This window comes from Penaeus monodon, chromosome 12 (assembly GCF_015228065.2).
Source record: "Penaeus monodon isolate SGIC_2016 chromosome 12, NSTDA_Pmon_1, whole genome shotgun sequence".
Lineage (NCBI taxonomy): Eukaryota > Metazoa > Arthropoda > Malacostraca > Decapoda > Penaeidae > Penaeus > Penaeus monodon.
Window position 1 is genome coordinate 47,670,226 of NC_051397.1, and position 5,000 is coordinate 47,675,225.

The 5,000-nt window shown below is 31.7% G+C and overlaps 1 protein-coding gene across 2 annotated transcripts in view; it reads right to left on the bottom strand.

The window, feature by feature from the left end:
* Positions 1-3,651, bottom strand: part of LOC119579508 (solute carrier family 15 member 2-like) — a 56,459-nt gene extending 52,808 nt beyond the window's left edge. For both annotated transcript variants that reach the window (XM_037927370.1, XM_037927371.1), the window contains exon 1: positions 3,607-3,651. The gene's annotated coding sequence lies outside the window, so the exon portion shown is untranslated. The remainder of the gene's footprint in view (positions 1-3,606) is intronic.
* Between the last annotated feature and the right edge of the window lie 1,349 nt (positions 3,652-5,000).

The window sequence follows — 5,000 nt, forward strand, 5'->3', positions numbered from 1 at the left end:
TCATTAACTGGGATGTTGCAGGATTCTGGAAAGTTAGAAGACTAGGCGAAGAACAGAATATACTAAATGATGGACACATGCTCTATTGGAGAGGTAAACCCCAAGGTAGCAAGCAGGAATTAGGGGTAGGTTTCTTAGTTTAGAAAAGAACATCGTGGAATTCTATAGTATAAGCGAAAGAGTGGCTTCAGTAATAATAAAACTAGACAACAGGTACAACTTAAAGATTGCTCAAGTCTATGCTTCAACCTGCAGCCACAGTAATGAAGAAATAGTAAGCTTCTATGAAGATAAAAAGAGAGGAGAAACCGTAGTGGGAAATTACGGAATAGGCACTAGGAATGAGAGGAGACAAATGCTAGTCGATTTTGCGGAGGCTCGATCTCTCAATATCATGAATACATTCTTTGAAAAAAGACAAATGCAGAAGTGGACATGAAAGTCGCCATCTGTCATAAAAATTAAATTGGCTTCATAATCTGAAATAGGCGCGATATGGAAAAAAATGTAGAAGTTATTAATAAAGTAAATGTTGGCAGCGACCACAGAATGGTCAGAGGCCAAACAATATTACACCTCAGAAGGGACAGGAACAAACTCATACGAAAACTAAAGCCAAATTTAGCTAACTTGAAGACCAGAGCGACAGAATTTAACCTTGATATTCAAAACAGATATTCACTTCTCAGCGACGAAGATCTCAACATAGACCAAATTAACAAACAGTTCAATGACATAATAAAGGAAGCTGTACTTGAAGTAGGCGGTAAGAACGTCAAGCAAAGCCCTAGCAATCTCTCGGTAGAAACAGCTTATGCAAAAACGTAGGATCATGAAAGTAACGTCAAACAGGGGCAAAATATAATTAGCCGAACTAACAAAGATAATAAATAAAAAGACGAGTGATGTACGGAAATGCAATCCTCAAATAATAAATGAGACAGTGATCTCGCGTACCAAGAACAGCTAAAAGGAGACTGGGAATAGGAAGAAATCAAAAGTATGCAATAAAGAAACCAGACAGAGAATTGACATATAATAAGAATGAAATCATAATAGTGGAAGACATTTACAGGGATCTATACAAGTCAAATGAACAGTCACAGATAGAAGTGAACGACAACTGGAGACGTACTAACACCACAACAGAAAAAAGAGCACTTAAAGGCATGAAGAGAGGTAAAACACCAGGTGACGACGGAATTAGTATAGACCTTATAATAGATGCAGGAGAAAATTAACCTTTTTAACAAAACTCCGAAACCTGAAAAATACAACTATTATTTTGATACATAAAAAAGAGGATAGAAAGGATCTGAAAAAACTACCGACCCATATGCCTTCTTTCAGTTACCTACAAACTGTTCACAAAAGTTATCACAACTTGCATCTCTAACAGTCTGGATTCTAATCAGTCTAGAGAACAGGCAGGCTTCCGCTTTGGACAGACTACATCCACACGCTCACCCAAATAAGAGAAAAAATAAACGAATATAGGAAACCACTGTGTATGACATTCATTGATTACGAAATGGCATTTGACCCTGTACAAATACGAACAGTACTAGAAGCTATTCGAAGACAGGGAGTAGAGGAGGTATAGTGTCAAATATTGGAAAATATATACGAAGATGGGAGACAAACTATCAAGCTCCACACGGAAACCGATAAAATACCAATTAAAAAAGGGCTATACCATCTCGCCAAAACTATTTACAGCTTGCCATTATGATTGAAAAAGTGTTAAACCTATGAGTCCTCCCAGTTATGACCTATGGATCAGAAACATGCACAACAGCCAAATTACTATAGAGGGAACTAATAAGTGCCCAGAGATGGATGGAGAGGTTGATGCTGGGAATTAGCCTAAGAGATCGGATGAGGGCGACGTGGATCAGGGAACAGACAAAAGTGGAAGATATACTTGGGGGCATAAAAAAAGCAAAGGGCAGGTCATATATGCCGGAGAGAGGACGACAGATGGACAAAGAAAGTAATAGATTGGGCCATAGATAACATAAGAAGGCCAAGGGTCAAACCAATGACAAAATGGCGTGACGAAATAACGAAATTTGGGCGTCAAGACCGGAAACAAAAAACACAAGGCAAAGTTGGAAAAGACTGAGAGACGCTTACGTCCTGCAGCGGATTGATTCAGGATGATGATGATGATATTGATTTATATATTTATAATATATATATATATATATATAATATATATATTATATATATTATATATATAATATGTATATATTATATATATTAATATATATATATATATATATATATAATATATTATATATATAATATGTATTATATATATATATTGATATATAATATAGATAATATATATAATATAATATATATATATATATTTATGTATATATAATATATATATTATATTAGTATATATATATATATATTAAATAATATAGTGATGTATTATATATATATATATATATATATATATATTATGATATATATATATATATGTATATATAATATATTATTTATATATGTATGTATATATATATATATATGTAGTATATATATCATGTATATATATATATGTATGTATGTATGTATGTATGTATATATATATATATATATATATATATATATATATATATATATATTATATATATATATGTGTGTGTGTGTGTGTGTGTGTGTGTGTGTGTGTATGGCATGTATATGAAATATATAATGTAATATAAGATACACATGTGTAAAATGTATAATCACAATATTCCGACCCCTCGAAGGTTATGTTTTATATTACTCTATTGCGTGTTCATCCTCCTTTTGTCTTTTGAACATGCACATTAATAAGCTCTCTGTTTGGATGTCATCATAGCAAGTTTCACATAAAAATCGTATTTCGGCGTTGTGTCAGTATAGAAGAATTCAAATCGTGACAGATATAGACTACATGCTAAAGGATGACTTCTACACGAAATTAACACGAGTGAAATAGTCGCTAAAACAGCTATCAATGGACTTAACTGTACTAGCGATCCGACCACTGTAAAATTTAAGATCGTAACTTCGATGGCAAGATCTATTTCAATTTACGTTATACCAAGGTTACAAGTTTTACCATTTTGCATACATGAAAATAGTATAACCGGGAAATTTCATCCTTTATTTTCCTATTTTCTCAATAATCGTCTCGCAAAGTTAAACATAAAAGGATAACAGTCAAATGTCTTACTATTTCTTTATTATTTTGTAAATATATAATGATCCATATGTTCAACGAAGTCCAAATCTTGTTTATATATAAAAGTTTCTCTTTACCGTAAGTTTTCATACATTCACAATAAAAGTGTAACGATTATTACTGTTCAGATATTTGCAGAACTTTAAGACTGTAAACCAGATAAAAAACATTATTATAATTGCTATACATGACCATGAATCCATGACCAACGCAAGAGAACTCTGCAGAACAGTTTAAAGCATTGAAATTTCCATCTATACCAGGAAATTATTCTCCTCATTCTTAGTATGCGTATACAAGAAGTGTATGATAAAGCTAATGGACACAGTCTAAACAAAAGGTAAATATAATATATAGAATAAAAACTTAAAAAAAATACTCACCAGACACGGTAACACTTGCTGGGCCTTCCCCTAGTTTGTAATTTGTCACCACAGCTGATTTTTGTTTATGTGTGACGTCATTACGAAAACAAGGGAATAAGGGAATGCGCAAACTTTGAACGATACTCGTGTGATAGTTTTATTGACACACGCCCATATATACCTATATATTTATCTATTTATCTATCTCTCTATTAATATGTATATACATGAGTGTATATATATATCGTTCGGAAATACTGCTGGCATATAAATATGTTGTAATTAATTTCAATAACTTAAACATAACTAATGAATATAGGAATTAACCAAATCCAGTGTTACTAGGGTGATTAAAAGTTATTGGTGTGAATGTTTTATTTACTCCCATTTCTAAAATCCTTTTGATTTCAGATGCAAAATAACACGCTACTAATTATATTAGATATCCCTAAAAAAATTAAGTTTTCTCTGGAACATTTCTGGATTAGAAAAAACGGATACATAATAACAGGTGACTATAATTCTCTTTTATTACAAATTATTAACATAAATGTTAAGAAACGATATTTGGAAATATTTTGCGTAGACTTAACAAGGTTATTTTTAACCACATAATAAATTCTCGGATGCAGCTATTTGTTAAAACAATAAAGTGTATGTTGCATATATTCGGTAACAATGGACATTTGGGGCATTATTTTTATCTTGTATTATACATTTGCACCATCTCGTCTTTAAATCCAAGGATTAAATTGCTATTTAAGCTACATCGGTGACTGATGTGCATTAAAAAGACTGGAGAATTCTCTACTGGAATAGCTATGATGACCGAATTTGGTGAAGTATACTGTATACACATATAAGATAATATCAGTTGCTATGAATATCTCATTGCAATGGTCAATGAAAAAATAGTGAAAACACATACCATACAACAATACCTTCATTAGTGTTGTGTAGTAGGATTAAGATTCGGACAAGACGAGAAATGTGGTGATAAGAGGTAGGATCAGACCTTGGGAAGGAATGAGATAAGATAGACAGTAACACTAAACGGTAGGCATATTATTAGCATTTTGTATTCAAATTGTCTGCTATTTCTTTAACGTAGAAAACTTTTAAAATAAATATTACTAAAGGCTCTTTAAATAGATATTACTAAAGGTTCTCTTTATGTTTTGTAGCTGAAGAGGACGTCGGAATAATGTTTGGGTCAATATTTTCCTCATGGGCTTTTTTTTTTATTTTATTTTTTTTTTTTATTTTTTTTAAGAGAAACAACTACTCTCACATCTTCCCAAAAGGGTATAAGATTACACACGAAATAGTTTTCATTATCTCAACTGCATATCATGTATGATAGAAATGGGATGATACTGTTACTGTTTACATTACTGACAATTTATACACAT